Genomic DNA, 12,715 nt, shown 5'->3' with positions numbered 1-12,715 from the left:
AATTTATTGGAGTTCTTTGAAGGAGTAACATGCGCCGTGAATAAAGGAGAGCCCGTTGACGTACTGTACTTGGATTTCCAGAAGGCATTTGACAAGGTGCCACATGAAAGGTTATTGCGCAAAGTAGGAGCTCATGGTGTAGAGGGTAACATATTAGCATGGATAGAAGATTGGCTGGCTGGCAGAAAACATAAATGGGTCCTTTTCTGATTGGCAGGATGTGACGAGTGGAGTCCCGCAGGGGTCTGTACAGGGCCATCAACTTTTTACAATTTATATCAATGACTTAGCTGAGGGGAGCAATGGCATGGTAGCTAGATTTGCAGATGACACAAAGATAGGTAGGAAAATATGTTGTGAAGAGGACATAAGGAGGTTGCAGACTGGTTTAGATAGGTTGAGTGAGTGGGCAAAAATCTGGCAGATGGAGTATAATGTGGGAAAATGTGAAGTTGTTCACTTAGGTAGGAAGAATAAAAAAGCAGAGTATTACTTAAACGGAGAACAACTGTAGAATTCCGACGTGCAGAGTGATCTAGGTGTTCTAGTGCATGAGTCACAAAAAGTTCGAATGCAGGTACAACAAGTAATAAAGAAGGCTAATAGAATGCTATCCTTTATTATGAGAGGAATTGAAAATAAAAGTAAGGATGTTATACTTCAGTTATACAGGGCTTTGGTGAGACCGCATCTCAAATACTGTGTGCAGTTTTGGTCTCCTTATTTAAGGAAGGATGTAAATGCGTTGGAGGTGGTTCAGAGGAGATTTACTAGATTGATACCTGGAATGAACGGGTTGTCTTATGAGGAAAGGTTGGACAGACTGGGCTTGTTTTCACTGGAGTTTAGAAGAGTGAGGGGAGACTTGATTGAAGTATACAAGATCCTGAACGGTCTTGACAAGGTGGATGTGGAAAGGATGTTTCCCTTTGTGGGTGAGTCCAGAACGAGGGGTACTATTTTAAAATTAGGGGTCGCCCTTTTAGGACAGTGATGAGGAGACATTTTTTCTCTGAGGGTTGTGCGACTTTGGAACTCTTTGCCTCAGAAGGTGGTGGAGGCGGGGCCATTGAATATTTTTAAGGCGGAGGTAGATCGATTCTTGTTAGGCAAGGGAATTGAGGGTTATTGGGGGGTAGATGGGAGTGTGGAATTCAAAACACAAACAGATCAGCCATGATCTTATTGAATGGCGGAGCAGGCTAGAGGGGCTGAATGGCCTACTTCTGCTCCTAATTCGTATGTAACTGAAACGGTTATTTTTGTTTCATATCAGGCTTTTCCTTATGTGTGTTTATTTAAGGAGCAGAAATGTGAAGTATAAAATGAGACAGCTTAAGAAATTTAACACAGAACTGGAATAGAAGTAGTATCAAGCATATGTGGGATTGTTCTGGCAGGAGGATGTTGCATTATTGCAGCAATAAAGAATGGTCACATTGGGTGTGACTGAGTCTAAACACTGCAAATTAAAGGGTGAGAGGACTAACCAATTACATCATTAGGTGTGTGGGCATTTTAGATGCTTAGCCTGATGGCTCAGCAAGTTTCTCCTGTAAGTAGCTGATCCATGCTTCCTAGGAAGGTCTCTGGTTCAATCCCTGCACTCTGCTGGTTTTACTGAGCCAGTCAGGGTGGTATTAGAAATCGCAAAATTGGCATCAGTGTAAGCAGGCAAGGAGAGAAATAATCAGCCAGAGATCATTATCTTACTGGACGTGCATGTGTGGACTGTCATTTCATGGCTCATACTACTGTTACCTACATCAATGCCTCACAGTCATGGACTGTGCCATTCCTTCACCAGCATTAATGATACATACACCAGTACCTCACTGATTCAGGTCATTCATTCAACCACTGTCAGTGCAATTTTTTGAAAATTTGTCCCATGGGATGTGGGTGTCGCTGGCTAGGCCAGCATTTATTGCCCATCCCTAATTGCCCTTGAGAAGGTGGTAGTGAGCTGCCTTCTTGAACCACTGCAGTCCAAGTGGTGCAGGTACCAACACAGTACTGTTGGGGAGGGAGTTCCAGGATTTTGATCCAGTGACAGTGAAGGAATAGTGATACATTTCCAAGTCAGGATGTGTGTGGCTTGGAGAGGAACTTGGAGGTGGTGGCATTCCCATTCGTTTGCTGCCCTTGTCCTTCTAGGTGGTAGAGGTCGAGAGTTTGGAAGGTGCTGTTGAAGGTGGCCTGGTGAGTTGCTGCAGTGCATCTTGTAGATGGTGCACACTGCTGCCACGGTGTGTCGGTGATGGAGGGAGTGAATGTTTAAGTTGATGGATGGGATACTCATCAAGTGGGTTGCTTTGTCCTGGATAGTGTCGAACTTCCTGAGTGTTGTTGGAGCTGCACTCATCCAGGCAAGTGGAGAGTATTCCATCACACTCCTGACTTGTGCCTTGTAGATGGTGGTCAGGCTTTGGGGAGTCAGGAAGTGGGTCACTCACTGCAGAAGTCCCAGCCTCTGACCTGCTCTTGTAGCCACAATATTTATATGGCTGGTGCAGTTCAGTTTCTGGTCAATGGTAATCCTCAGGATGTTGAAAGCATGTACATCACACAATGTTTCCCTGTCCTGTCTTAACCTTCATGAACTGCAAAGGACACAGGCAGTCTCTTTGCATAGCTCACTTATGCACCAAGGTGTTGTGTAATGCAAGTTGGTAGGACGTGAGTTCCTGGTCTGACCTGTGTCTATACTTTCCTGCAGGAAGATGGGAAATGAAGGATAAATCTGGACAGTTCTCCTTGGCATCCAACTACGTAGTTTGAGAGCAAAGTTGACAGAGGCATAGGAGCAGGATGTCCACCAAAGTTGGCCAGGGAAATGGTGTGTCATGTGGAAACAGTGTAATTGTAAAGTAGCGACAGGATCAACCTGGTCACTGTTTTGGATAAAATCACATGATGGGGGAAAGGGAGGGAATATTTCCTTTGTTCTTTGTAAACAAGTTTGCAGTTATGTTACACAGCTCAGAGGAAATAACCACAATCTTTATGAAGCTGTTTTGTGTGCAAAAGCTGGAAATGTTACTTTTCTGTCATTATAAAACTGATTGACAATACTGTTATTTTGAACTTTAAAGATATTTTCATCTAATTTCTATTAAATATTTTATGAGGTTCTTGTCCCTACAACAAAACGGGCTCCATGATCCTGCTCACAGCCATAAAGCTGTTCTTCTACAGCTGATATTTAAACATTTATAACAGTTTTACATTCACCTGTTGTAAAAGAATGAGGATAATCCTCCTGCTTTACATTCTAGTTTCAGGAGCAATGTGCAACCTTGGATGTGATGGCTAGTGGGGAAAAAAAGCATCAATCTGTAAACCATGAAAGAACAGTGGCACAGTGATGCAGTGGTTAGTACCGCAGCCTCTCAGCTCCAGCGAACCGGGTTTGGTTCTGGGTACTGCCTGTGCAGAGTTTGCAAGTTTTCCCTGTAACCGCATGGGTTTCCGCTGGGTGCTCTGGTTTCCTACCACAGCCAAAGACTTGCAGGTTGATAGGTAAGTTGGCCATTGTAAATTGCCCCTAGTGTAGGTAGGTGGTAGGAGAATTGAGGGAAGGTGGGGATGTGGTAGGGAATATGGGTTTAATCTAGGATTAGTATAAAGGGGTGGTTGATGGTTGGCACAGACTCGGTGGGCTGAAGGGCCTGTTTCAGTGCTGTATCTCTCTATAACTGGAAGAGTTACCTCAAAATCTAGACTAGTAGGAGAAGCACTGTGATGTCAGAATACCTAGATATGTAAAAAAGAAAGACTTAACTTTCGAAAGCTCCTTGCATGACCTAGCATGTCCAAAAGCACTTTACAGCCAACAAAGTACATTTTGAAGTAAATCTGCTGTTTAATATAGGGAACACAGCAGCCAGTTTATTTATTTATTTTTTTTATTTAGTGCACAGCGCTCCCACAAACAGCAATGAGATAATGACCAGATAATCTGTTTTTAGTGACGCTGTTTTAAGGAATAACTATTGGTCAGATCACCGAGGATAACTCCCCTGTTCCTGGATCGTGCCCTGGGATCTTATACGCCCACCTGAGAGGGCAAACAGGGTTGTGGTTTAACATCTCATCCAAAAGACAGCATCTCTGACAGTGCAGCACTCCCTCAGTACTGTACTGTGTGGTACTGAGACATACAAACCAGAAAGGTGTCTACTTCAGTATCTGGTCTTTGCTACAAAGAACAAAGAACAGTACAGCACAGGAACAGGCCATTCGGCCCTCCAAGCCTGCGCCGATCTTGATGCCTGCCTAAACTAACACCTTCTGCACTTCCGGGGCCCATATCCTTCTATTCCCTTCCTATTCATATATTTGTCAAGATGTCTCTTAAACGTCGCTATCGTATCTTCTTCCACCACCTCCCCTGGCAGCAAGTTCCAGGCACTCACCACCCTCTGTGTAAATAAAACTTGCCTCGCACATCCCCTCTAAACTTTGCCCCTCGCACCTTAAACCTATGTCCCCTAGTAACTGACTCTTCCACCCTGGGAAAAAGCTTCTGACTATCCACTCTGTCCATGCCGCTCATAACTGTGTAAACCTCTATCATGTCACCCCTCCACCTCCGTCGTTCCAGTGAAAACAATCCGAGTTTTTCCAACCTCTCCTCATAGCTAATTCCCTCCAGACCAGGCAACATCCTGGTAAACCTCCTCTGTACCCTCTCCAAAGCCTCCACGTCCTTCTGGTAGTGTGGCGACCAGAATTGCACACAATATTCTAAGTGTGGCCTAACTAAGGTTCTGTACAGCTGCAACATGACTTGCCAATTTTTATACTCTATGCCCCGACCGATGAAGGCAAGCATGCCGTATGCCTTCTTGACTACCTTATCCACCTGCGTTGCCACTTTCAGTGACCTGTGGACCTGTACGCCCAGATCTCTCTGCCTGTCAATACTCCTAAGGGTTCTGCCATTTACTGTATACCTCCCACCTGCATTAGACCTTCCAAAATGCATTACCTCACATTTGTCTGGATTAAACTCCATCTGCCATTTCTCCACCCAAGTCTCCAACCGATCTATATCCTGCTGTATCCTCTGACAATCCTCGTCATTATCCGCAACTCCACCAACCTTTGTGTCGTCCGCAAACTTACTAATCAGACCAGCTACATTTTCCTCCAAATCATTTATATATACTACAAACAGCAAAGGTCCCAGCACTGATCCCTGCGGAACACCACTAGTCACATCCCTCCATTCAGAAAAACACCCATCCACTGTTGCCCTCTGTCTTCTGTGACTGAGCCAGTTCTGTATCCATCTTGCCAGCTCACCTCTGATCCCGTGTGACTTCACCTTTTGCACCAGTCTGCCATGCGGGACCTTGTCAAAGGCTTTACTAAAGTCCATATAGACAACATCCACCGCCCTTCCCTCATCAATCATCTTCGTCACTTCCTCGAAAAACTCAATCAAATTAGTAAGACACGACCTCCCCTTCACAAAACCATGCTGTCTCTCGCTAATAAGTTCGTTTGTTTCCAAATGGGAGTAAATCCTGTCCCGAAGAATCCTCTCTAATAGTTTCCCTACCACTGACGTAAGGCTCACCGGCCTATAATTTCCTGGATTATCCTTACCACCCTTAAACAAAGGAACAACATTGGCTATTCTCCAGTCCTCTGGGACCTCATCTGTAGCCAATGAGGATGCAAAGATTTCTGTCAAGGACCCAGCAATTTCTTCCCTTGCCTCCCTCAGTATTCTAGGGTAGATCCCATCAGGCCCTGGGGACTTATCTACATTAATTATTTTCAGTCCAGGAGCTGGTGGATGTGCCGCAAGATTCAGTGTTCCTGATCTGGGGAGGAAGGAAAGAAATCGGGTCCAAAGATCCTATCTCTGATTGCATTCCAGTGACAGCAGCTAGAAAGTGGATGGTGACTGTATAATGCTCAGTTGTGGTGGCTCCAGTGGAATAGCTTGCTGACACCCAGTGTCTCAATATGGAAGAGAGACACCATGCATTTTTTTTCTGTGCCCTCTTATCTTCCACATTTTCAAATATTAAAACAGTGACTGTATTTCAAATGTACTTCATTAGCTGTAAAACGTCTTGAGATCGTGAAATGCAAGTCTTACTTATTTTCACTCCAATTGTAGTGAAATATTTGTGATCCACAGGCTCTATTGGCCTCTATTTTCTCCAAGCAGACATCCTTTGGTGAGCTAGATAGTGTCAGATCTGTAATAAAAATAGAAGAGCTGAGACAGTTATTGAGAAAAAAATCGAGGGCAAACTCTACACATTACAGTCGTGAAATTCACACTGTTGAATGAACTGTGAGGAAAAACTGGACTTCGCTCCAATATGTCATTTTCCTCTCAAAGATTTTCACCAGGGACTGTCTTACAATAAAATGAGCCTGTCCCTCTCTGTAGTGACAAGGATTGCAGTCATGTGGAGATTTTCATTGCTCTGCCCATTCAGTAGAAACAGCCAATTCTAAGAACTTGCACATCAAAAATACTGGAAAATCAGCACACCAATTAAATTTCAGTCTCAGTAAATCTTTTGACTTTCAGCAGGAGGGTTTAAAGGAAGGTTCAATATGAACTGAGATCAGCCAGTACTGTTAAGAGCTGTGGGTAGCTATTGTGCTTCAAAGGTGATCTCCAGGATTTTGGATAAGGGGTCAATAATTTAGAAATGAGGTGAGAAATTTCTTCACTCAGAGGGCTGTGAATCTTTGGAATTCTCTACCCCAGAGGGTTGTGGGTGCTCAGTCATTAGACCGAGATAGATACATTTTTGGACATGAGAGGAAGCAAGGGGTCAGGTGGGACAGTGGAGTTGAGGTCAAAGATCAGCCATGATCTTATTGAATGGCGGAGCAGGCTCGAAGGGACAAATGGCCTACTCCTACTCCTTATGTTCTTACATATCCTATAAGAGAAAAAGGTTCAGCATAACACACAGAAACCAGGACATGGGGGAATTATTATCTGAATCCCTGGCAATATACTTTTTTTGTGAACAGTATATAAGTATAAATTAACTGGATTTTTAAAATTACTTTTAATTGCATTGAAAGAATGGAGCTACTACAACAATGCAACTGTTTTAAGACTGTTGCTCCCTGCACATGCATATTACTGAGTCTATTATCCAAACAGTTTATTACAACATCCAGACAAACAGGGTTGCACGCTGAAAAGTTATTCTTGGAAATTAGATATAATGTGAGAAGTAATTCCACTGAAGACGTTAACTGAGTTCCCCCTCCCCCACATCACTGCCCCAGTAGGTAAATATACCATGTGCAATGGTTACCTATAGTGACCAGGATTCTTCCTTCAATGCTGGATCAGCTGTTGTAGCTATGGCAACAGCTTTGCCTCTTCTGTTAACCTGCGTTGCACTGTCCTGCAGTGCTCCCTGGGAAATGCAGGCAGCCCCTTTAACCATGGCCTTAAAGAGTTTACTAATACAACTATGTGATTTAATAAAGGAAACAGCCCACAATTTCAGTTAGAATCGTAGGCTGAGTGAGCGATATCTGATTGTGTTTCACTCACAACGTAATGTACTAGGAATCCCTGGTATTTCCTGAGGGGAAATAAAGTGTTGTTTCCTGTGTTTACCTCTCCGAGAGGTCAGGGGTCCAGATAACTATCTATAAATAATCAGAGCTGTGCAAAGTTCATTCTCAGTGGATAAGGGCACAATGCAGCTTTACTCAGCAGTTGATGATTACAAGGTGAATCTGTAAAGCCTCATGGGAAGCAATCCCCTCACCCCCCACAGATGGCCCCGCCTGGTGGTACTGAACTGGTTCCCACTTTTAATCCCTGGTCTGAATGGGCTGACCTCAATACATTAGAACACAGCTCCCCTGGGCAAGGGAGGAGTGGGGTGGAACAGCCAAGCTTCTTGCTTCTGATCACAAACCATTGACTCCTGCTGAAAAGTGTGCATGCGCACGCATGTGTGTGTGTGTGTGTGTGTGTGTGAGCATGCATGCCTGTGCATGATTGCGCATGTGTATGCGTGGGTGGGGGTGTGCATGTGCATATGAGTGTTGGTGCATGTGTACATGTCTACATACATGCATGCATGTGTGTTGGGGCACGGGATGTGTAGTGGAACAGTATAGCCCTGTCAATATTCGCTGTCAAAGCTCCTGTGTCAAGAATGGCAACCTTAAGCGAGATGCTTTACTTGGGGAGGGAGCTAGAAATTTTTTTAAAATAAACAGTCAGCGTGATAGCTGCGGATATTTATTCCAAACTGATGGCTATAGATTGATCAACGGAACACTGAATTTGCAGATATGCAGCAGCACAGCATTGACTAATGCATTATCCCTGCAGCTTTTATGGAGCATTACAAAGTTGAATTGCAAGTAAATCTAAACAAAAACTGTAAGCAATGCTACCTGCTAATTCCGTCCACATAATCCACATAACAAAAACAAATAATGGAAGATGCTGCAAGAGTAATTAATCACATTATTTTGATTTGTTTTCTCCTATCTTTTTTGAGCTCCCTGACCTTGCCTAACTGGCCAAGAGGTTGTGGGAAAATGGCGCACTGACACGGAACACTAAAGTCTGAGTGTAACAAGCCTGTGTCCTCAGTACCTTGCTCTATGGCAGTGAGGCCTGGACAATGTATGTCAGCCAAGAGTGACATCTCAATTCATTCCATCTTCGCTGCCTCCGGAGAATCCTTGGCATCAGGTGGTAGGACTGTATCTCCAACGCAGAAGTCCTCGAGGTGGCCAACATCCCCAGCATATACACCCTACTGAGACAACGGCGCATGAGATGGTTTGGCCATGTGAGCCGCATGGAAGATGGCAGGATCCCCAAGGATGCATTGTACAGCGAGCTTGTCACTGGTATCAGACCTACCGTCCATGTCTTTAAAGACGTCTGCAAACGCGACATGAAGTCCTGTGACATTGATCACAAATCGTGGGAGTCAGTTGCCAGTGATCGCCAGAGCTGGTGGACAGCCATAAAGGTGCGGCTAAAGTGTGGCGAGTCGAAGAGACTTAGCAGTTGGCAGGAAAAAGACAGAAGCGCAAGGGGAGAGTAACAGCCCCGACAATCAATTTTATCTGCAGCACCTGTGGAAGAGTCTGTCACTCTAGAATTGGCCTTTATAGCCACTCCAGGCACTGCTTCACAAACCACTGACCACCTCTAGGCACTTACCAATTGTCTCTCGAGACAAGGAGGCCAAAGAACCTTGCCTAAGAGAGGATTGCCTGCTGAGATCAATTGTAACAGTGTGCTGGTATAAGCAAATAATATTGATTTAAAGGGTAATTCAAATACTCTCTAAAGAATCTCCTCTTTTCACCATTTCTTACATTTGTAACCCTGACTGCAAATTTGGCAGAGGATTTTGATCTTGAGACAGAGAGTTTCCTGGAAGTGAACTAAAATCTGTAGTTAGAAAGGGAAGAATATTAAGGAGAGTGGAGATACTTTCTGTTCAAAGCACCTTTCCCCAGCTCTGTCTAGAAAAGGTTTTAGCAAAGTCCAGTAGTAAGTCAACTGACATCATGCTAATTTCGGGAAGTCCAGAGTGGACTGAAAATTCTGGAGTTTGTTTCAGGTTCAGTCCATCAAAGACTAGAAGCTTAAAATCAACCAATAAACCTTGACACTTATGAATCCTGTTCATAAAGACGTAACCTTTTCAAATTTCATGACTGATTTATAATGGTAAAGTGCAGAAATGATTATAGAGTTTGGAATCTCATTTCATGGATAATGTATCTGCCAAATTGTACATTGATTCCTATTGTGAATCTCACAGCAGCATGTAATGGAGTCACAATAGGGTGTTATACTCCAGCTTCAATCTCATGCATTGTAACTGTGCTCGCACCAACAGCTGCCAGCTTTTGGTACTCAGTCTGTTGCTAATTAATCCACCCAATACCTTTTTCACTGGCGTGGAGTAGGGGGAGATAAGAAAGGAACAACTTGCATCTATATAGTGTCTCTCATGACTTCCCAAAACACTTAACACAGTTAATGATGTACTTTTGAACTCTTATAGGAAATGTGACAGACAATTTGCACAAATCAGAGTTCCACAAACAGCAAAGAGATAAATGACTGGGTAATCCATTCTGGCAATGTTGGTTGAGGGATTAAATATTAACCAGAACACTGGGGAAAGTGTAATATTACTTGTTCCTTTGGTGTGTGAATTCTTGTAAGATTCACAAGAACACAAGTAATATCCAAAGAATAAGTGGGTTTTTATTATAACTTAACCGGAACATGCATATATCCAGCTGCTGCACGAGCACATCTATACACATCTCACTCTGTCGGGTTACACCCACAACTCCCTGGTCATGTCTGACGTGACATCACTTCCTCCGCTAACCTTCACGTACAACCCCCGAAGGTGGTCCCACATCTCACAACATCCCCATTTTCTCCTAAGATAAAAACATATGTACAGTATATAATGATGTTGCGGTTCGGACTAACTATACATGATTAAAACAAAACATTATTTACAAGTAAGCAAGTTTATCACTCTCTAAAACATAGAGGAGGTTTGCTTATTTATCCCATCTTGTTATCGTAAACCTCTTCCCAGAGCTGAGCTTGTCTTGATGACTCCTCTGAGACTCAGTGCTCTGGTTAGCATGTTCTTCCTCTGTGCTCATAGCCTCTGTATGTTCATCTTCACACTTTGTCTTTGAACATGTCCATGATGCAACAGAGTTGTCACATGTAGTGTTGTCATACAGCTGTCTGAGTTGACTTTGATTCTGTCTGAGAATCATACCATTGAGTGTCTGGAACTCATACGATCTGGTCTGGTCACATATCCTAGCAAACTCTGCAGGATACCAAATTTCGGTGCATGATTGAAGACTCTGACCTTCTTGCAATTGAGCTAATTCTGGTCCAGCTTGCCTGTCGCATGATGCTTTCATCTTCCCTTGTTTAAAATGTTTTCAAAAATGATGACTGGTGATATCACCAATCACCAGCAATCCCTTTGGCCTCCAGATACCTGCTGCAACAAACTGAAGCCCGAGGAGAGACTCCTGGTCATTTCGCTTTTTTATGTCAAAACTCCTAGCCCTTGTGTCGTCCTTTACATGGACCGACCCGATACACTCAACCTGGAATTTTTCTACCATCTTCGGTGCGTTAGTAACTTCATGTATGATGACAATTCATAAATCTTAGCATACTGGAAGTCCTGTGACAGCTGGTCCAGTTATGTCTATAATATAAAACATTTGTGGTATTTATTTGTAGTTCCCATAGCTGCACTGCAAGGTTATCATTCCAATGCACGTGATTGGAGAACCATTGTAGGCAGTCAGCCTAGCCGTGATGGGTGGCACCATAGATCCCCATTTCTTTAGGTACATGTCCTTCAGTATACAGATGGGCATAATATTTGCACTTGCTCCGGTGTCGATTTTCTGAGATAATGCTCGCCAACTCTTCTGCAGACATATAATCTCAATCATGGTGAATGCCTCAGGTTGCATAATAGCATTGACATGTTGATCCAAATTAACTATGGGAAATGCTTGCTCGCTGTTCACACAAGTGCATTCTTCACCCGTGTCCTCCTGGTAATCTGTCTCTCTGCTGACCTGATGTACCTGCTTGGGCTTTTGTTTTCTGTTGGCGTACCTTTTGTTGCATCTACCATCCTGTCTTGCAGATGTTGTCTCTGAATGATATCTGCACCATTCCTCTGTCCAGTATCTGAGCTCAGCCTTCTGCACTGCCTTGTCCAATGTCCTCGCATACCACAGGCTTTGCATTGGTCCTGGTATGCCGGACAACTGCGCATTGGGTGAGTCAGACCACATTTGCCACAAGCTTAGTAGATGTCTTAGCCTTTGTTACCATAGCAATTGTTATAGCTGCCCCTGACTCTTGTAACTGTTGCTGCCCAGTCATGATGGCTTCAAATTTCCTTCCATCATTGAATAGTGCATCTATGGTGTGCCCTTCTTTTCTAGCAGGTCTTTCGGAAAGGTATTTATTGGGGTAGATGCAATTATTTTCTATGTTTCTATTTGCTCTATAATCTGTTCCGACTATTTGATATCTGCGAAGTTACATTCTTGAACGTTGTCTTGATGCCTTGCAACAAACTGGTCAATGGACTCATCTTGCTTTTGCAATAAGTCATAAGGTCAAGCCTATGTAACTCAGAAATTGATCTTTACCTTGAGTAGATTTTCCAGAAATGCCTATAGATTGCTAAGGTCCTTCTGATCCTCTGCTGACATACCTGATGTGTTGATTCATTTCAGGCCCTCGTTGCTCAGTGTGATCTTGATTTTCACAGCATTTTTCTCTGGTTTGCTCACTTCTTGATCCAGGAAACACAGTTCCATCCGCTTGCGAAACAGTTTAAACTCAGACGTTACGTCTGACGCCTTCCAATCCATAGCTGGAAACCTGAATGCCATTTTCTAGATAACCCTGCTTTTTTTTTTTTTACAGATCTAGGACATTTCACAGGTTTTCTTTTTCACAGGCACAATTCTTTTACAGGCTGTCTGCTTTACAGGTTTTCTATCTCACAGGTACAGCTTTCGGTTTCCTTTTTAAGACTGGTTCATTTTTTTGCAGGCCTGCCCCTTTTAAGTGTAAGACAACAGCAGGTTTTTGTGTACACAGTTCATTTTTTTTAAAACTGAGAGCAATTTTTTTTCTCTGTAG

Source organism: Heterodontus francisci, chromosome 26 (assembly GCF_036365525.1).
Source record: "Heterodontus francisci isolate sHetFra1 chromosome 26, sHetFra1.hap1, whole genome shotgun sequence".
NCBI lineage: Eukaryota > Metazoa > Chordata > Chondrichthyes > Heterodontiformes > Heterodontidae > Heterodontus > Heterodontus francisci.
This window is presented reverse-complemented; position numbering follows the sequence as displayed.